Raw genomic sequence first — 22,373 nt, forward strand, 5'->3', positions numbered from 1 at the left:
AAAGTGTTTGTTTTTAGGCATAAAATCATTTTTGAAAGTTGTTGTAGTTTATTACATTCATGTTTTCTCACACAGTTATGTGTTTTATGTAGTACAATTTGTATTGGTTCCTCTTAACACACAGCATGGAGTAAGCCAATCCTGCAATTAGCCCGCTCCTCCTGGTTATATCACAGTTACTCCCGGAACTGCCCATCTATGAAGTACATACATCGTTGGCGCAACACCGAGAAAAACTGTCAATGTACAAGGTTGCATATAATTATTTCCTTTGGGTGCTGATGCTGCTTAGATACCAGGAACAGTTCCAGTTAAACACAAATGAAATAAAATTCACTTAGCTTGTAAAATACAGTACATGCCCCACAAAACGTTTGTTTGCTTTAAAGCTGTTTATGTAGTAGGGTTGATCACCCTGCTGCTTTGCTTACGGAAATGTTTAGATAAACTTTGACTCAAGGGTTGGAAAAGGTTTGTATAAGCATAGGGGGAATTCAATTAAAAGCGGAGTTGGCCATAATCAATTTGATGCCTTAGGCAATTGTGCTGCAGCAGCGCCGGTGGGGTCTGTGGGGCTCGCTGGAGATACCCCAGCTGCTGGGAGGGGAGCCAGGAGGGAAAGATAAGCAGGCAACCCAGTGATATGTGCCAGTACCGCTATTCATGTATATTTATGGGGTGGGGCCTAATGCCATGAAGTGCCTGACCCCTCTAAAGACGTGTGGCTGTGTTTATAGCCCTGTAATGACTGAGGTAGTGTTACCCCCCATCTCTCTCTCTCTCTCTCTTGCTCCCTCTGGTTCCCCACCCACTCTCTCTTTCTCTCTCTGGCTCCCCTTTGTCTCTTTCCACAGCTCCTCTTTCTCTCTCTCTCTCTCTCTCTCTGCCTCACCCTCTCTCTTTCCCTCTCTCCTTCTTCCCCCCTATCTACCCCACACCCTCACTCTCTCCATCCATGAGCACCAAAGATGGCTCATCCTCTGGGATTTCAATGCATGGGTTGATGACGAGCTCTCACACCTTGGCCAAGACCTTCTGTGCAAAATGAATGGTCTGGGCTTTACACAAATCATTCCTTCTGCCACACATAAAAGTGTCACACGCTAGATCTTGTCTTTCAGATTGGATTACAAGTCACTGACCTTTAAATAGAGACAGTCACTAGGTCAGACCACCACTCCCTTCGGTTCTCAATTGCAACCCCTTAAAATAGATCTTTGCCAACGGAGCTGACCATGTATCGTCCAAGGAGGGGTACTCCACAGGCTCTTCCAGCAAATCTGGATCTCTCTACATTACTGGGAGCTTGTGAAGATTCCTGTTCCCTAGTCTGTAACTATAATAGGGATATGACCGTTGCAATTGATATGACTGTTGCAATTGATAGTATAGGAGGACAATGGAGGAAGAATAACCTTTTGGAGGACAAGCTGAAACTAAAAAAGCATATTGAGAAATATCAATCAATAATAACTGTAAGAAGTCAGAGTTCCTGTCAACTGAGATCATGGCTGCAAACAATAGGCCTGCTGTTAGGATTCTAGGAATATCCCCGAACCAATGCCCTAACTCCGTTGCCTCTGGCTGAGATGCGTGTGATGCTAAGCTTCAACTTTAATAGTCGCGTTTGAAGGAGCTGGTTACGCCGGCTCCAACCCCGATGCCACCAGGTCTTATGGGTGACAACGCATCTGTCAAGGCAGGAAGACAGCAAGTGGAACACTGACTTAAAACCCCACAGGGAACAGGGTATTCCCAGAGATCCCAGAGGAGCAGTAATGCTCAGGAGATAACCCACAGGATAACCCACAGGAAACAACTGATTGCACCGGTTGCAATAATAAAACAATACACGGTGTGGGCGCAACAATGTACAGGGATGGAAACACAATAATAAGTTAACCCTAAGTCCACTGCACTGGGGTGTACAACCACAGGGGGCTGCACTACCCAAGCCGTGTGGGACAATACACTTAATGCAGATGGAATAGCAGGTAAAATGATTGCAGGGAGAACCCTGACTTATCTGGGAGTTGTTGAACCACAGATGGAGCACGGACTGCAGCAGCACTGAACACCAGGAGACACCAACTGGGATTATCCAGGAGCCAGGAAGCAGACACCGGGAAGCCAGCAAGCAAGGACCAGGACACAGCAGCTCCGATGCTGTGAGGGAGACCAGCAGCTCCAGGACCTGCATGGACGCCGCGGCACCTAACGCCTGCTCAACTTTTCTGCACAGTGGAAATGCTTTGCAAGCCAGCATGCCTGCAGCCTGATGAAACACACTCACAGGCAAGATGTAATGAGTTGGCAAAATTATTTTCAGATAAAATATATCAGGGCTTGAATATCTTCAGTGCCATCAGATGAGTGCCAAACAATCAAGCCTGACAATGTAAGCCACCTTTGACCCAATGGATGTAAAGGACATTGCTGAAATTGTCAAGATTTTGCGTCCCACTTCCTGTGACCTGGACCCTGCCCCAACCAAGCTCATAATAGCGTCTATGGATATAATTGGTCCCAACTTTGCAAAAATTGTTCAATGCTTTTTGCAGACAGTAATTTTTCTTCAAATCCTAAAGGAAGCGATTGTTAGACCTCTTCTTTAAAAACCAGATCCAGACTGCATGACCAACTACCAACCGATATCAAACCTTCCTTTTCTAGGAAAAGTCATTAAAATCAACTGGAAACTCAACTGGAAACCCGCCTGATAACTCATGATATGTATGATCCATTCCAGGATCAGGATCCAGGAGTAGACATGGCACTGAAACATCCTTGGTATATGTGCTAAACAATCTTCTGATGGCAAGAGACAGAGGTGACTTCAATCTTAATCCTTCTGGATTTCTTTGCAGCATTTGATACTGTGGACCATGGGCTTCTGATTGAGCGCCTGAAAAAATTCTGTCGACTGGATGGCACAGTACTGAGCTGGTTCAAATTATTTCTAGTGGGCATGTCACAGAGAGTGTCATCTGGCGTACAATATACTTATCTTTATCTGTGCCACTGTCATGAGGTGTCCCACAAGGTTCTATATTATCCCCCATGTTTTTTGCAGTGTAGATGCTGCCACTGGGTAAAATAATTAGGTGCCATGGTCTTGTCTACCACTGCTATGCAGATGATAAACAAATGTACTTGTCCTTTGCTCTGTGCACTTAAAACCCACTAACAACTCTAATTGGCTGTCTAGCTGAGCTCCAGGAATGAATGAGTGCCAGTTGGCTGAGACTGAATCCTGATAAAACAGAGGTCCTTATGACAGGACCTCTACATCAAAGTACAAGACTGCAGCATAGCCACCCAACTGGACTGACACTTGGGAGTTACAAAACTCTGATCATGTGCAGAATCTTGGCATGATACTGGATTGTGGTTTGACACTTATGCACAAATAAAATATATGTGTGTGTATTTCATGTGTTGATGTGTTTTTAGCACAAAAAAAAAGTACATTTTGTAAACTATGGTTTTCAGAATAATTTGGATAACAGATATTTGGATAAGGGATACTCAAGTACATGGCCAGTATTCAATGTATACCTTTTAACAGTAAATCCAAGTTGCTTTGAGTTTGATATATCCTTATTTTGAAACAATATATGTTAATACAGATTAATGGAGTCAAATGGTCAAATGGAGTTTTGATAATTTTAAAGGATTTTAGCAGTACAAAAGAAAACACACTTCATACAGTATATACATATTCAAGATACTGTAAAAATGTGATTGATACAATTCATAATTTCATCTTGATTGGCCTTTCTGATCTCTTTATGCATATAGTTATATAAGAAGGGGAATAATGTAGTTTAAAAAAAATGTTATTGACTGCAAAGTATTTTCCCAATAGAAAAAGTGTTATACTTTTTTTATATATTAGCAGCAAATTACAAATATTGAGGATTTTAAGCGCAATATAGTAACTGTTCCATTCCTTCTTTAATTGGCTGTACCTTAGACGCTGACACATTGCTTGCATTGGGAATGTTCTTAGCAATAAGAGTTGTGTTCATTTACATTTCTCCAGTGTGTTAATGCTTATTGGAGACTGCAATTAGTTTGGTTTTATTGACACAATGCAAACCATCTAGTTTCTGTTTTGTGTTTAATTGACTTACAAACCGTGAATAACATTGAAACGTTAATTATGTTGACAATATATGACATTTAGCATATTCCAAGTATTAATTTTTAAATCAAATAGATAATATGTATGGGACTATATATATATTTGTTTGTACAGTTTTCTCAACAGAAGATTTTCTTTATACAATGGATGTATGCAAAAAGCCGGGGCTTTTTGCATACATCCATTGTATAAAGAAAATCTTCTGTTGAGAAAACTGTACAAACAAATCGTTTTAAAGTGATTTTACAATAAATGTTTTTCATTTTAAAAATGTGTCTATGGATGGTATAGAGATAAGGAAAGACTAGTGTGACTACTGGGCGCTAATTAGCACTATTGTGGTGGTATTCGATTGGTGTGGCCTCACTAGTAGGGGGCCAAGTGCTATAGCGACCGTTAGATATTCAGGATTAGCGCAAATCTAGGAATTTTGTGTGTTATATATATATATATATATATATATATATATATATATATATGTATATATATATATATATATATATATATATATGTTTCAATATACTTTGTAAGGATATTACAAAAACAATGTCAATAACAGTTAAATATAATAAAAATAATAATAATAATAACCATTATTATTATTTTAATTAGATTTTCATGGAAACATTTTATGTTACATATCTACAATACAGAAGTAAAGCTTGCACTGTCGATCGAAACAAGTATATAAAGACAGACATTAATCCCTTCAGTGGGGGGGGGGGGGGGTGTTTAGGGAGCGCTCCCCACTGGGCAAGTTTTTAGGGGGAGCACTCCCTAAAAAATCCCACCATGCTGTCTCCCGGGGCCGGGCAGCGCCGCTGAGCACTATGTCAGCCGCTGCCCGGCCCTGCCCCGACAATCTGCCATGTAGTTACAGTCCCAATGCAGACTGTCATACCACAGCCGGGGGGGGGGGGGGGGGAATTCTTGGGATTACCACTGAAGGGGTTAAACAATCACAGACAACTTCAATATTCTGTACTACATTGCAAAATACTAACACTACTAATAAGAAGAATGTAGCTTTACACACATTAACATGTCACTATTATAGATAATAACCAGTGGCAGTTTTTACCTATGGGCTGCATGGCTGCAGCCCCCCCAGGTAAAATCTGCCACTGTCTCTGCCTGAAATGAAGCCAGATGCAGTCTGTGAGACTGCTCTGGCTTCACTGTGACTGGCAGTGACTTCATATTGGAAGTCTGACCTGCCAGTCACTCAAGGCAGTCCCATTGGGAGGTGTTCCATCTCTCTGGGATGCCTCTCTGTGCGCAAATGTGCAGCAGTAGTAGTAGTAGTACGTTTATTTATAAGGCGCCGCAAAGTGTCCGCAGCGCCGTACATAGCAAACAAAAAACAAATGACAAGGTAACGTACAGGGTGTGCTGAAAAATACAGTATAAATAGGGGTATAGCTGGTAGAAATAAAATCAGCATCAGTTCAGAAGTAGGTGTCAAAATTGTCGAGGAGACTGAAGATGAAGTAGAGGAAGGGAAGAACAGGACAGGAGGACAGGTGAGGTAGAGAGGTAGGGTGAGTACGTGAGGCAGGAGGACCCTACTCATAAGAGTTAACATACTAAAAATAGGTGGGTGGACGAACGAAAAACAACAGGATAAGTAGGAACGGAGGGGAACGGAGGCAGGATAGGAGGTTTAAAAGAGGAGGAGGGATAGGCTAGTCGAAAAAAGTGGGTTTTGAGGGAGCGCTTGAAGGAGGTAAGGGAATCAGAAAGCCTGATGGGTGGCGGGAGGTTGTTCCAGTGCAGGGGGGCAGCGCGAGAGAAGTCTTGGACACGGGAGTGGGAGGAGGTGATTAGGTGAGAGGTCAGTCGGCGGTCAGCGATGGAGCGAAGAGGACGGGAGGGAGTGTGGATAGAGATCAGTGAAGAGAGGTAAGAAGCGGTGGAGGAGGAGAGAGCCTTGTAGGTGGTGGTGAGGAATTTAAAGAGAACTCGGAAAGGAATGGGGAGCCAGTGAAGAGATAGACAGAGGGGGGAGGCGGAGGTAGAGCGGCGGGAGAGGAAGATGAGCCTAGCAGCAGCATTAAGAATGGTTTGGAGAGGTGCGAGGCGGGTGAGAGGTAGCCCAGAGAGAAGGATGTTGCAGTAGTCAAGGCGGGAGATGACAAGAGAGTGAATGAGAATTTTGGTCGCGACAGTGGAGAGGAATGGTCTGATGCGTGAGATGTTGCGTAGGTGAAAGCGGCAAGACTGTGAGAGAGCACGAATGTGGGGGGTGAAAGAGAGGGAGGAGTCAATGATGACACCAAGGCAGCGCGTTTGGTCGGTGGAGGTGATCTCGGTTTCACCAATGCTGATGGAGATAGTGGGAGAAGAGGGGATGTTCAGGGGATGGAAGATTAGAAGTTCAGTTTTAGCCATGTTTAGTTTCAGGAAGCGTTGGGTCATCCAGGCTGAGATGGCCGTGAGGCATTCGGAGACCTTGGACAGGAGTGATGGGGATAGGTCGGGGGAGGAGAGATAGGTTAGGGTATCATCAGCATAAAGGTGGTAATGAAAACCATAGGAGCTGATGAGGGTGCCCAGAGAGGTGGTGTAGAGGGAGAAGAGGAGAGGGCCAAGGACTGACCCTGGAAAACCGACTGGCTGCGGGGTAGTAGGGGAGGAGGAGCTCGGAGTGGAGACGGAGAAGGAGCGATCCGAGAGGTATGAGGTGAACCAGGAGAAGACTGTGCCAGTGATGCCAAAGGAGCGGAGGGTGTTGAGCAGAAGAGGGTGGTCAACAGTGTCAAAGGCTGCCGACAGATCAAGCTGGATGAGGATAGAGAAGAGGCCTTTGGATTTAGCCAATAGTAAATCGTTAGTGACTTTGGTCAGGGCAGTTTCAGTGGAATGTAAAGGGCGGAACCCGGAGCAGCCCCCAAAACGGGCTCTGCGCATATGCAGTACGGTGGACCATACTGCGCATGCGTCGGACCCGGGTCACACGGAATATGCCTTCGGGGCTGCTGCAAAAGCAGCCCACAGAGGCTGAGGGCCAGCGCATGCGCAGTACTAAAGAGGGTACTGCGCATGCGCCAGCCGCACGACGGGGACCGGCGCAGCCAGCTGATGGGACCAGGAGCATGACAGCAGCAGCTTAGGGGGGGGGGGGGGCGCATTGCGGCAGCCCCCCTCCTCTGGAGAGGTAAGAGCCGCTACCGCTACAATATTCTCATTCATTTATCATTTAAGTACATAATTAATATAAAAACACAACACATAGGGGCAGATGTATTAAGCCTTAACAAGAGATAAATGCAAGGGTGATAAAGAAAGAGAAACATCCAGCCAATCAGCTCCTTACTGACTTTTTTCAAACACAACCTTTAACATGGCAGTTAGCAGGTGATTGGCTGGACGTTTATCTCTTTATCACCCTTCCATTTATCTCTTGTTAAGGCTTAATACACCTGCCCTATTTTGTGTTATAATAAACTAATATAATATGTAACTTATGTATGTCGTACATGGAATTAGAATGTATACAATGTGTATTTACAGTGTTTGTGAATGCAGTTTCATCAAAGTTTCTCAAATGAAAATAATTGTATATATTTTCTGGAAAAAAAGAACAAAACAGAGAATTGCTTATTCTTCTTGACGATAGCCCCTAGTTTTATAGGTAAGCACAAATTCACAGTGGGGGTTATTCAGACCTGATCGGTTCTCTGCTTATCTGCAGAGACCTGATTATTAGATAGCTTCAGCCCCGACAGAGCGAAAGGCTAATGAATATATTGCAGATTGGCGATTAGCTGCAAATCCATTCGCAACTCACTCATCATCAGATGATTTCCCCAGTAGGTACAGTCTGTCGCAAGCCTAGGAGTTACTCGTACGCTATGATAGAAACAGCGCTGACATCACAGGATTTCCCTGAAAATGCCTGGGCATGCCTGCCCTTTTTCCTGCCATGCCCAAATAACGGCCGGGTGACACCCACAACTTGTACACAGCCAGTGATTAAAAAAAGATGCAAGCCATATACATACACAGTCATTCGATTGTTGCACTGCAAATTCGCAGCCAACCGATCAGGTCTGAATAACCCCCATTGAAGTATGGCGTATGGTGGTTGGGTCAGTGGGGTATATACACTGCACTAGCTAATAGAATGAATAGAACATATATATTATGGTGTCATTTTATGGGATGGTATTTTTTGGAAGTTTTAGGACCATCCTTTATTGTTCAAAACTAAGGGGTACAGTACATTTACTAAAGCTTTTAAAAATGAAAACAGGTGATGTTGCCCGTTACAACCAATCAGATTCTGTCTTTCATTTCTCTTTTGCTTCCTATAAAATGATAGACATAACCTGATTGGTTGCTGTGGACAATATCGCCTCTTTTCATTTTTAGAACCTAATAGTTGATTATGCAGATCTGGTTCCAAACCTTGTATGGGTGCACAGTTTGATAAGCACATTGCGGAATACTAGGCACACCTACGCACAAAGGGAATCATTACAGGCCCACTGATTTTGCTGTTTATAACTTATCCATAGTAGTTCAGTTTTATTTACAGTATTAACTTTTTAGCATGTGCCCTGGTCAGGTATTAAATGCCAGTTTTTGGATGGGAATTGATTTTCATTAATCCTCATTAATCCAAGTCTATCAGGACTGGAGTCTGAAGGCTGGGAAAATAAGAATTCCAAGCTACACAGTCCCAGCGGAGCCACTGGCATATGGAGCCTTAATAATGCATAAATAGCAGATTTTCTTATTCATATTAATTCCCTTGCAAGCGCAATATAAGATGCATGGAAAACTACTTTGATTTGTCCTCTGTTAAATGTTCCGTATCTGCTTATATATACAGTGGCTGTACATGTATACACTGTGCGCAACTCAGAATACCCGAAATTCTCCCTATAATGCCTGGATTTCAATTTAACATCTGTTAATTTCATAATCATAGTTTGTAAACTAATATAAAATACTGCATTGCCCTTAACTGCACATCTATTATTAAAGAAAAAAAACAATGTTCTTATTTTTTCTATTATTATTTCTGGGCTTCCATATTTGACAGTGATAATAAAACTTTCCTTAAGATGTGAAACATAAGTACAGCACTGCATACTGATGAACATCTATAGATAATATAAGTAAATGCATTCCTTACCGTTTCTACAGGCTGGTCTCTGGCATGAAGCTTGTCTTGTGATGTGCTGCTGTCTGAGGGCTTACGTCAGATGCTTATGTCGGTTGCTTGACTTCTTTCTTAGCTTTGACCTGGCAAGATAATCAGCATGTTAAGTACTTCACATTGGGTTTAGCCTAATTTAATTCCATAATGTCTCTACTACCAGATATACAGTAGGACTGATTGTATTTTGCTGCACAATGTCATTAACACTGTAGAGACAGTGTCATTAGAAGAACAGTCCTGCCAAGCAATAGCACATTCATTTTATTCAGGAAATAAATATTAATAAAGAAGCACGCCAGTACAATACCTAATTAACAATACTAACATTATCTCAATTATTCCAGGTGCAATCAGTGCAATCTTAATATATTATTTAAGTGATGATTATATTAAGACCGATTGACTGTCTGACAGCTAGCATTGTTATTAACATGTTAATATGCCATTAAACAATGTGTAAGAAATGATATACAGTATGCAGGTGGGTTTTAACGAGAGCTGTACACTGGACACTTTTCTGTTTTTTTTTGTTATGGTTTTGGATCTGCATCTTCTTTCGTGCTTTGGATCTCGATTGGTTTTGCCCAAAACACCCTTTTGGGTTTTGGATTTAGTTTTTGAGATTCAGCTAAAATCACAGAATTAGTTTTTTTGTCGTTGTTCCTACAGTTATATTTAACTCAATAGCATTCATTTTCACTCATTTCCAGTCTATTTTGAACACCTTACGGCTCACAATATTGTTTATAGGCCAAATGTTTGCACGGATGTAGTTGGATGACCATGCAAAGATATTTCACAAGACTTCGAGTGGCACCTGATTATTTTTCACTACCACTTGGCTGTTGCCCGTTTCGGAGGGCACTGGAGCATACAAACCCCATGGGGGTGGCGGGAGTGCCGGAGGCTACGTCGTTTGCTATATATATATATAAAAAATGGGGAATACCTAACCGTCCGCGCCTTAAAGATGGCTAGCAGCAACTCTGGAAGTCCCCTGTTAGCCGGGACTTAAGACAGATAGAGATAAAGACAAAGGAACAGAGTGCGCTTATAGGTGAAGGTACACAGCTTATTCCTCACATTTGTTTAAAACATTTATTCAATAAAAGCCTTAACAATTCGGCTCATATAAAATACACAAATACATATAGTCTTTTTGAAGATGACAATTGACGTAGTGTACAATTTTTCCAATATAACAACTGGCCCAACGCGTTTCGTCACCTGCGTGACTTCCTCAGGGGCACTTGGCAACTTGGTTGACAAAGGTACAATTGCACTGTAAATAGTAATAAAATATGTCAAGGAAAATATGTATCACATTTCACAAAATGATGAAAAGTAAAAAAAGGGTTGGAGAGGACAAGAGAGAGACAGGATCCAATAATCATTAAAACAAACATCAATTTATGGATAATACTGATGTTTGTTTTAATGATTATTGGATCCTGTCTCTCTCTTGTCCTCTCCAACCCTTTTTTTACTTTTCATCATTTTGTGAAATGTGATACATATTTTCCTTGACATATTTTATTACTATTTACAGTGCAATTGTACCTTTGTCAACCAAGTTGCCAAGTGCCCCTGAGGAAGTCACGCAGGTGACGAAACGCGTTGGGCCAGTTGTTATATTGGAAAAATTGTACACTACGTCAATTGTCATCTTCAAAAAGACTATATGTATTTGTGTATTTTATATGAGCCGAATTGTTAAGGCTTTTATTGAATAAATGTTTTAAACAAATGTGAGGAATAAGCTGTGTACCTTCACCTATAAGCGCACTCTGTTCCTTTGTCTTTATATATATATATATATATATATATATATATATATATACACTGGTACAGAGGCAGCACTCAGACGACTGGAATGAACAAAGACCACACACAGGTTCAAGATCTTTCGAAATTTAATCTAGTCATCAGGATAACCATACACTTTACACACAAGAAATTTATTGCCACATCTCTGTGAGCCAACTCCTCCCCAAACAGGGCGTGAAGGAATATAATTAATTACACCTGTTGAATAACAGGGCATACAAAATGTGTTTAAGCAATTACAACACCACCATAATAATTAAAAATTTCACACAATACATATCATAATATATATAAATACAAAATACACATTGTCCAGGGATTGAGTTTGGGAAAGCACCGGGCGCACATTACACACTCAAGCAAGGGAGTGCCAGCTATTCAACTCTATATATATATATATATATATATATATATATATATATATATATATATATATATATATATATGTAGTACAGAGGTGTGGCACTCATAGCTTGGCGATAGAAAGTAATAGCAGACAGCGTAGTATCAATCAACGTTTCAATTTCATTATCAAAATTGTCATCAGGATACAGGAGGCAATTTCGATAATGAAATTGAAATGTTGAATGATACTACGTTGTCTGCTATTTCTTTCTGTCGCCAAGCTATGAATGCCGCAGCTCTGTACTACATGTTATCATGCTGTCAGGGCACCGGCTGCAGTTGCTGCTTCTTTGGGAGTGCCAGACCCTGACATCTATATATATGTGGCAAAAAAAATGACCTGTTTTATTTGGAAGGAGTGGGTTCCCGGGATTGTCTTTCCTAATAAAAAAATAAATGCCCCGGCCGCCCTGCATATTTACGTGCGACCAGAAGCAGTGCTGGCGGGCAGCTGTGAGGCTGCCGGAGCTGGACGGGGAGCATTGCGGAGGTGTGTCTAGCGGGTGGGAGGGTGGGCGGCTGGAGCAGGGCCTGGGAGAAAGGCTATGGGCAAGTGGACAGATCGACTGTTCGGCCTCCGCAGCGTGACCTCTGAGTCGCAGGCCCGGCATTAGAAACTACCGGGCAGCATCTAAACGAGTGTTCAGATGCTACCCGGCATTAGACTGCGCACCCTACTGTAATATAAACTTCTTAAGAAATCTTTTGAAATCCTGCTTTCATACACACTAGATTCCCAACAGTAGAAGACTATAGATGCAGGTATACTGTGAGTGATATGTCCACAAAAGAAAACAAACTGCAACTGGAATTGTTAGGAATACAGTTTGGAACACTGCATAATGTTGTCAGATAATGCCAAGGCACCAGATGTCATTGGCAATAAAGTAATGTCACAGCTGGGCCCCCTGAACACTTTGACAGAGGCCAATAATGAAACAGTTTTTAATCTTGTTTTCAAAATGTTCTTGTATATTTTATTGCTCTTCTCTTGATACATGGTAGTAGAGTATTACATTTTTTTTTCTACAGTCCAATTTTGAAAATTGATTGCTGCTGCCCTATGTCTAAAGTTCCGATATAATGGGTGGAATTCAAATGTTTTATCATGCCTGATCTCCCATCTAAAATGATGGAAGATCACAGGGCGATATTCAAAAGGTGAATTTTTTCATGCACGTGAAGCCGCATATGTGCGCCTAAACCTGACCAATGGGCACCATGAGAAAAGTCTCGTTCAGGCGTCCAAACGGGTGACTTTTGACGTCTTTTAGGTCGCTACCCCCTGGGGATAGCACGCTGAAAATATGTGTGCTTCCAGAAACATTTTAATACTGGCGGCGGGCACGCACTGCTGACGGGACAGGCAGCCAAGTGTTGAATTCCGCCCCCAATAACTACAGCTTGTGTATATACTCAATAATTACTGACTTATTAGTTCTGACCAGGGCCCTATAAGTTTGGAGTTTGTATATCCTTCCCTCTGTTTGCATAGGTTTCCTCGGAGACTAGAGATCTGTTTACCTACCACTCTCCAAAGTCATGCTGACAATTTACATTTATGCTTATTATCAGGGCTATTTTTGTGCAGGCTCCAGCAGGAACTGAGGCACTTATTCTAGTTCACTCTTTCAGACAAAATATTTCTTAGATGGACAAAACCATGTGCACTGCAGGTGAGGCAGGTGTTACTTGTGCAGAGATAATTAGATTTGGGTGGGGTTTTACACCTGCCTCACCTGCAATGCACATGGTTTTGTCCATCTAAGAAATATTTTGTCTGAAAGAGTGAACTAGAATAAGGGCCTCAGTTCCTGCTGAAGCCTGTACAAAAATAGTCCTGCTTATTATGCTTCTGACAAATACACGATCCCTATGTGTTTGTATGTTATGGAATATGGATTGTACCCGCCATTAGGGCAGGGAATGGAGAGATTGAATATTCTCTGTGAAAGATCGATGTAATCTTTTTTGGAGTAATAATAATACTATGCGGCACAGGAGAGTGTACCACACACATGCGCGCGGCAAAGCCTGAGAAAATTAGACGGATTAAAATAACTTTTATTTTGGGGTATTTATTATATGTGGGCGGCACAGGAGAGTGTACCCGGCCCACACACACGGCAACGCTTAAAAAAATTAAATGGATTAAAATAACCTTTTTATTTTTTTTTAGATTGTACACTGGACTGTCACTGGACTTATATGGCTGTACCACTGGACTTAACGCAGTACTACTGGACTTCATAGCAGTACCACTGGACTTAACGGCAGCACTAGACAGCACAACACCACTGCATTGGACACCAGCACCGGCAGCAGACAGCAAAGTACCACAGGACTGGAATGCACTGGACTGCACAGGACACTACAGGACACCACCACTGCGACCAGGTCCCCAGAGAGACACAGGTTCAGATGTACTAAGCTTGAAAAGTGATAAAATGTAGAGTGATAAACAACCAGTCAATCAGCTACTACCTGTGATCTCACAGACTGTGTTTGAAAAATGACAGGTAGTAGCTGATTGGCTGGTTGTTTATCACTCTCCATTTTATCACTTGTCAAGCTTAGTAAATCTCGCCCACAGAGACACAACCTTCCTCAACCCTCTCCAATGCTGAAGTTAAGATGGCGGTGGTTGCGGGGACTTATATAGAGTTCGGATCTCGCAAGAACCCTATGCCAGGATGATGCCGTTTTACCTCGTTCTGGGGGAGATTCTCTAAGCTAAAAATGCGGTAAAAACCTCGTTATCGGGGTTTTTACCGCATTTTGGGATGCTGTAAGCATCCCCCGCCGGGTTACTGCGGTGGGGGGCATCGCCAGAAAAATCTGGCGATGCCCCATAGAAGCCAATGGGCTTTTACCACAACCCTCCGCCGCCCTGCGCCGAACCCCCGCCGCCCCGCACGGACCCCTGCCGCCCCGCATCGCCCCCTCACCTGTGTCCGGGCAGCACAGTGCAGTGCTGCCCGGACCTGTGACCTCTTTTCTGCACTGATCCTCTTCCGGGTGCAGGGAGGAGGAAAGCCCGGCGCAGCAGCAGCGCCGGGTGTGTGAGGGAGGGGGGAGCCGCCGGGACCTGCTGGGACCCGGCGACTCTCACCGCAAAGGACAGCTCTTAACGCAAGAGCTGTCCTTTGCAATAATTATCGCATATGTTACAACATATGCGATAATTATAAATGCGATGGTCGGCGAAGGGGGGCGGAGATTCTTAGAGAATCTCCCCCTCTGCAAGCCGAGCTTGGCAGGAAATGCCGAATGGCCCTTGGATTGCAGTTCGGATCCCTGCCATTTGGTAGCGTCCGGATTTCAGAAATCCAGACGCTCTCATCACTTGTAACATTTCTCCATGAGGCTGCTGAGGGAAGGCTGCCTAGTTCTAAATGCACACACACTCCATGCTGGAGTCCCTGCTCCCCTGGGGAAGTAGATGAAATGATCCTAGTCCAATTCTGAAGAACAGTCTGCAGCTCCTGAATTATTTCAGTCTATTGGAACTGTCTTACTGTTTTGTACATTAAAAATGGGCATCTCTGTGCCCTAGACAAGCGTTTCCTTACAAGCTGTCAGGCTATGGGTATCTTCAGCTGCATCAGAACAGATACGCTTCTCCTCTTACTTCTATTGTCGTTTCCAGCTGATTTATTAAACATGGCACTGTCGTACGGCTTCCCTTTAGGGTGAATGTACTGAAATGTACTGTAAAATAAAGCTTGTACTTAGGTGACATCGGAAAAAGATACAAATGATTATTCATTTTAAACCAGAACGTTAGAGGGATGCTATTATAAAAGTTTGCACAGCAGCAAAGTGTCAAAGGAATTTGTTGGATATGCCACAAACACCTGTTTATTGAGTGGAATTCACAAATGCACCGAATGTATGTAAGGTGTGACCTCATTAGGGCCGATTCAGACCTGATCACACGGCTGTGAATTCAAACAGCGGCCGTTTATCAAAACACTGCGTTCACATCAGTGGCAAAACTTGTGAGTGGTGGGCCCAGGTGCAAAAGTACAATTTGAGCCCCACAACAGTGGATGACAGAGGTAAAAGCTGCTGGTCTAGGCAGTATTGGGCCCCTTAGTCCTCAGGGGCCCCGGTGCAATGCACCTGCTGCACCAATGGTAGTTCCGCCTCTGGTTCACATACAGTATGGGCTACGGGATGCAGTGTAAATCCCGGCAGTCGGGATCCCGGCGTTCAGAATCCCGACACTGGAATCCCGATCGCCAAAATCCCGACACTTTCTCCCTCCGGGGGCGTACACGACACTCCCAGAGGGAGAATAAATTAGTGAGCCGAGCGTAGCGAGGCACCGGGCCCGCTGCGTGGCGAGCGCAGAGAGCCCGCAAGGGGGGGCGATCCATGTCCCCCCCTTGTCTGGATTTCGGCGATCGGGATTCCAGCGTCGGGATTCTGAACGCCGGGATCCCGACCGCCGGGATTTAATACTGAATCCTGGGCTACAATGTATATTCGCGACACCATGCTACGATGAATGCCTGCTACTTTTCTTGTTCACTAGCCGTTTCCAAGGTGATTGACAGGAAGTAGGAAGTGGGTGGTAACCAGCAATTCAGTGGGAGTGTTAAGGATACTGCTAGCATGACAGAAAAAAATGCTGGGAGTGTCTGTTAAACACAAGCGTGTCAAAGCCTGTTAGGGGAGGGTGTGTGATGTCAGCTCCAGCCTCAATCAGGCTGAATTCATCGCAGTAACCAGGTAAGGCTCTGGCCACTCTGAACCAGCGATGACTTGTGCACAGTAGAGAAATCATTCAGTGGTGAGCTGCTAGCAACAAACTGGGCCTTATTCTGGTCAGTTCGCAGCTTTGCCTGCGTTGGCACGGGGACCGATGTTTTGTTAGCGTGCATGTGCATATGCAAGGTGCGTGCCCCCACAACGAACACTCCGGAGGGGGGAGGGGGTGTGGGGTACTTGGCAACTGCATTAGCATATGGCAGTGGTTCTCAAACTGTGGGTCCTGACCCCAAACTGGGTCCAGACCTTCTCAGCAGGGGGTCACGACTCCATGTTGCTGACCATCAGGCTGATGACTTTTCTAATCTCAATCAGTGATTCAAGTAGTCTAAAAAACCTGTTGTATTGTTTGTTATGTTAGACTCCTCCCATCAGTTTGTGCCTCCACAATGCTGCCAGGTATGTGCTGTCTGCTGACTATGTGGCACCCCACTGCCGTGGTGCCCCTTGTGTCGTGCCCCAAAGTGGAAGTTACCCGACAGAAACTCTTTTCCTGCCTAGCAGGCACGGAGGGGGTTAATGAGCCCAGTGAGCGCCCAGCTCCTGTTCACGTGCAAGGAGCCTGCCTGGCGCTGGATTGGCTGTAAGAATCGGCGCGAAGGAACGGGGGTCAGAGGTGAGCCCCGTGGTGCAGGGGGACAGCAAGCCAGCGTGAGGAAGAAGAGGGGCGTGGAAGTCAGACCCGAGAGCAGAGTGGAGGAGCGGCAGCGGAAGCGTGACTGGCGGGCAGAGCGGAGTGAGGAGAACTGAAGACCGCGCGACGCCCAGCCTGAAGTCTCCGGCGGTGATTGACAGCGGGCGCCCGGCGGCTTTGTAGAAGAGGGAGACGCGTTGCAGCAGCAGAGACAGCAGGGGGAGGTGGCGGAGCCCCGGCAAGGAGGAAGAACAGCGAAGACCTGGGGTCACCCTGCACGGACAGAGCAGCGGCAGCCAGGACAGAGGGAGCCAGTCGACGGCGCTGACAGAGGAAGCCAGAATCGTGACCAGCAGGAGCTGGCAGCGGCAGCTGACACAGGTACCCTATGCCATCCTGCCTGCACCCCTGACACTCCATCCTGCCTGCACCCCTGACACTCCATCCTGCCTGCACCCCTGACAACCCAGACCCTAGGGCACCCTTCATTAAGCTGCGCCCGGCTGCCTTAGGCCATCCAGAACTCGCCCCCCTGCCACTGGTACCTACCCCAGGGCCCATTACCCCACGGCAAGGACTGCCTGTTGTGATTTGGGGTCTAAGGACTCCCCATGCTCCCTGGCTTCTCAGTAGGCTCAGGGCCCAGTGAAAGGTGCACGTGCTTGTGCTATTGACCCCATCGCAGTAGCTACTGCAGTGATAAGCCCACTTTGAGTAACCAGTTGCTATAGTGCTAGCAGGGGGTTGCCCCTGACAACGGGAGCCCGCCTGTACCCTTTTCAAGGGATTGTTAACCTGTTCTATACCCTGAGGAGTTAACACCGTGGGACCTGTATTTCAGTTCAAATGCCCTGTCTTACATCAGAGACTGTAATGTAAATGTATATGTAAGGTATATGGTGCCCTCTGGTGGACGTTCTTTATTGAAGCAGTTCAGCATCCTTTTGTAATATCTACCTTTATTACAGCTCTTTTATTTCTAGTTTAATTGTCGCATTATTCTAACTGTCATTATCATTGTTGTGATTTTATGTGTCATTTCTTAGCCCTACGGTGCCGTAGGTAGAATTGCTCATGGCCAAGGCAGTCTGTCCTTTAATACGGACTGAGGTGGTCATTGGTGCTTAGTCTGTTTTGCAGCGATATTTATTTATTCATTCATTTGTGCCGTTATTACTGTAAGGGTGATGTTGTTATATTTCATTGAGCAAAGCGCAGCAACCGTGCATTATTTTTCCATTTAATAAATATCAGTTGCTGCTAGCTGTGGTTGTTTTGTGCTTTCTTTGGTGGGTTCTCTCCTGGGTGTTCCATCCCCTGCCACAGGTGTGTCCTCATCAGCAGAAAGGGCCGTGAAGACTCCAGAGTGTACAGCCGTCGTCTGATCCAGGTACGCTCTCATCTAATCGTATACAGGGGCACCTACCACAACTTGGCGTCTACGAACAGGATTGTCAAAGACCCCTGTGAACGGTGAAGATGTTGCAGCCACAGAACGCAGCGGACGCAGGAGACCAACAGCAGGTCGACCAACAGCAGGGCGACCAACAACAGCTCGACCAGCAACAACCTAATCAGCAACAGCCGGCAGAACAAGTACAAGGCAGGAGAAGGCTGCCAGATACACCGATGGCTCCAGCGGCTCAAATCACCATGCCCTACTTCTTTGGGGCACCGTGGATGCCAACATATTCCGGAGACTCCCGCACGCCTGGAACCAGCTCCTTCAGAGAGTTCAAGGAGGGGTTAATGAACACATTCCTGATGTACAGCCCCAGCGAAGAACAGAAGGCGGGAATGGTAATTGGACAGCTGAAAGGGGCGGCGCGACGAGAGGTCCGGTCATGGTCGGCGGAGGAAAGGAAGTCAGCTGACGGCATACTGAAGAAGCTGGCCGGCATCTTCAACGCACAATCCGCTGCAGAATTGAAACGGCGACTGTATGCTCGGAAACAGCAGCCTCAAGAGACCCTGCGGGACTTCGCCATAGGACTGCAGGAAGCGATGCGGGCCATTCAAGCAAGAACCCCACAAGACGTTACTCCAGTGGATGAGACGCTGATCGACATTTTCATTGAAGGAGCCCGAGGAGAGGCAATTAGGTCACAGCTGAGAATGTGGAGGCGACAGAAACCCGACTGCACCTTCCCGGAGTTTAAAGAAACCACCTTGACCATCCTGGGGTTAAATCAGAATGTCGATGAAGAAGGTGGAGCTGCGTCAGCGGGAATGGAGGATGATGAGGTGGAACAAGCCCAGTTCTTCCCAAGATTTGAACCCAGAAAGACCAAGCCCACAGTAACACAACAAGCCCAGGCGACTTCGAATCAAATGGAAACCCTCACCACGGCAGTCACAGAAATGATGAGAGAGCTACGGGACATGCGAAAGGAACAGAATGAAACCCGTCAAGGAGGATGGCAACGTGACTCAGGCGGAAGAGGCAGGCGACAGTGGGACATCCCACGAAGGTCGGGCAGGCGCTCCACAGACCAGTTTGATGCCCAAGGAAGGCCCATCTGCCGCCGATGTAAACTCAGCGGGCATGTCGAACGAGAGTGCGACAAACAGCCTTTAAACGACTCAACCCCGAGGCCAGGGACCGACCCTCGGGAGGAACCTCGCCAGTAGGTCCGCCAACCCAAGAGTGGTGGCCGCAGTTTGTAGGCAAGTGCCCCCACTTGAAGATCAAGGTGAACGGAGTGGAAATGGCAGCTCTCTTGGACACCGGGTCCCAGGTGACAACGATACAACTGGATGCGTTCCAACGCTATTGGAGAGAGGAAGAGATAGTGTCACCCCCGACCCCGTGGCTTAGTCTGCTGGCCAGTAACGGACAGCCAATTGAGTTCAGCGGCTACTGGGAAGCAGATCTCAACATTGGAGATGCCCGACTAGAACGTCAGGGCTGCTTGGTCACGTCCACCTGCAACGAACATCTACCCCCGGTCATCCTGGGAATGAACGTCCTGAAAAATTGCCCAGACGAGCTGGTGGAAGCTCTCCGGATCGAGATGCGGGCTGCCGCCCCGAAGGAGCGAAGAGCCATGCAGCAGACAGTGCGCCTGATCGAAGGGCACAAGCGCTTCACCAACTCACAAGGGGAAGTGGGCAAGGCGAGGATCACCGACCGACAACCCATCCTTCTGCGGCCCAATGCCGAACACGTGATCTGGTGCAAGGCCAGGATTGGCCCAGGTGGGCGAGACTATGATGCCGTCATTGAACCATGTGACCTCGAGGGACAGCAGCCTTTTGCCGTGGCCAGGACGTTAGCCAGAGTGGAGCGTGGGAGAGTCCCCGTCCGCGTGCTGAACCCGCACAGCTATCCGGTGCGGCTGTTCCGACACTGCACAGTGGCGAACGTGGTCCTGGTTGATTTCCAGGATATCCTTGGAGAGTCTTTGCCGAAAGCCCAACCAGAAGCCGTGGTGGGTCAGTCGAGCCTGATCACAACTGAAACCGCGTGGTGGAAGGAGATACAGGTTGGCGACTCCAATACCCCAACAGAACAGCGTGAGGGCGTCCTTCAGGTTGTCTGCCGGAATGCCAGCGCGTTCAGCCAACACCCGGCCGACTTCGGACGTGCAGAAGGGGTGCAGCATCATATTCCCACCGGATCCAGCCCACCCATTAAGGAAAGACACCGGCCGCTTCCACCGGCCATGTACCAGCCAGTGAGGACCATGCTCGGGGAAATGCAGGAGGCCGGTGTGATCAAGGAGAGTCACAGCCCATGGGCCGCCCCGCTGGTCATAGTCAAGAAGAAGGACGGCAGCCTTCGCTTCTGTGTCGACTACAGGAAGCTAAACGCAGTCACCCACAAGGACGCGTACCCTCTGCCCAGGATCGAAGAGTCGCTGACGGCCCTGAAGACCGCCGTCTACTTCTCCACCTTGGATCTGACCAGCGGGTACTGGCAAATCCCGATGGCCCCCGAAGACCGGGAAAAGACAGCATTCACCACCCCCATGGGCCTCTTTGAATTTGACCGGATGCCCTTTGGGCTTTGCAACGCCCCTGCTACATTTCAAAGGGTCATGGAGCACTGTTTGGGCCACAGGAATTTTGAGATGGTCCTCCTGTATCTGGATGACGTCATCATCTTTTCCAAGACGTATGAGGACCATCTGAAGAATCTTGAAGAAGTCTTTGTGCAGCTGACGCGATGTGGCCTAAAGTTGAAACCGTCCAAGTGTCACCTCCTGAAGCCTCAAGTGCAGTACCTTGGACACATAGTTGGTGCTGAAGGAGTGAAGCCGGATCCCGAGAAGATCTGCGCGGTTCAAGACTGGCCAGCACCCAGGACTGTCAAGGACGTGCGGAGCTTCTTGGGATTCGTTGGCTATTACAGACGCTTCATCGAACACTTCGCCAAGGTGGCCGCGCCCCTCCATGAACTACTCCGGGGCAAGTCGGGTCAAGAGAGAAGGAGCACGTCCGTGGTCTCCTGGACAAGTGAACACCAGGCGTCCTTTGCCCAGCTCAAGCAGGCCCTGCTTGAAGCGCCCCTCCTGGCCTATCCTGACTACGAGAAGCCCTTCCGGGTCTACACTGATGCCAGCCACCGAGGCCTGGGAGCTGTGCTCTCGCAAGTCCAGGACGGTAGGGAGAGGGTGATTGCCTACGCCAGCAGGGGCCTCAGGAAGACGGAGCGGAACAGCGAGAACTACTCCACCTTCAAGCTCGAGCTACTCGCCCTGATCTGGGCAGTGACAGAGAAGTTCAAAAACTATCTGGTCGCCACCCCCTTCGAGATAGTCACCGACAATAACCCCCTGGCCCACCTGTCGACAGCTCGCCTGGGAGCACTGGAGCAGCGATGGATGGCCCGGCTAGCCAACTTCCGTTACACTGTGGTGTACCGAAGCGGAAAATCCAATGGCAACGCAGATGCCCTGTCCCGCCTGCCCACCGAAGACCTTGAAGAAGAGGGGTACGATCGGTCTGAAGACATCGAGACCCCGGTGTTCAGAACACGAAAAGGGGACAGAGTTGTGGTCACCTCCGAACCCGTAGTGGTCACTGGGGATGCTTCCCCCAAGCCGCGTCCAGATGATCAGTTGGGATTTGATTGGAAGCGGATACAAGAAGAAAGCTTGGTGCTCAAAGACCTGAGAGACCTCCTACGCCAGCAGAAGCAGCTTACCAAAACACAGAGGGCCATGGCTGACCCCGAACTGGTCAAACTTCTGCGACATCGTGACCGCCTGAATCTCCAACAGGGACTTGTTGTGCGCACCAGCTTGGATCCTGGGACCCACCAGCCTATCCACCAAATTGTGGTGCCAAGAGAGCAATCCACCTTTCTACTCACCGCATATCATAACCAGTCTGGCCACTTTGGCACCCAGAAGACGGAAGCCACCTTGCGGAAGCGGTACTTCTGGATTGGGATGCGCACGGATATTGAG

General features: G+C 46.7%; 1 protein-coding gene across 2 annotated transcripts in view; it reads right to left on the reverse strand.

Annotated features, from left to right (window-relative positions):
* The window catches only part of CNGB3 (cyclic nucleotide gated channel subunit beta 3), a 177,135-nt gene extending 167,622 nt beyond the window's left edge, over positions 1-9,513 (reverse strand). For both annotated transcript variants that reach the window (XM_083187382.1, XM_083187381.1), the window contains exon 1: positions 9,291-9,513. The gene's annotated coding sequence lies outside the window, so the exon portion shown is untranslated. The remainder of the gene's footprint in view (positions 1-9,290) is intronic.
* Positions 9,514-22,373: the final 12,860 nt, after the last annotated feature.

The sequence above is a fragment of the Crinia signifera genome, chromosome 5, assembly GCF_055691185.1.
Source record: "Crinia signifera chromosome 5, ASM5569118v1, whole genome shotgun sequence".
NCBI lineage: Eukaryota > Metazoa > Chordata > Amphibia > Anura > Myobatrachidae > Crinia > Crinia signifera.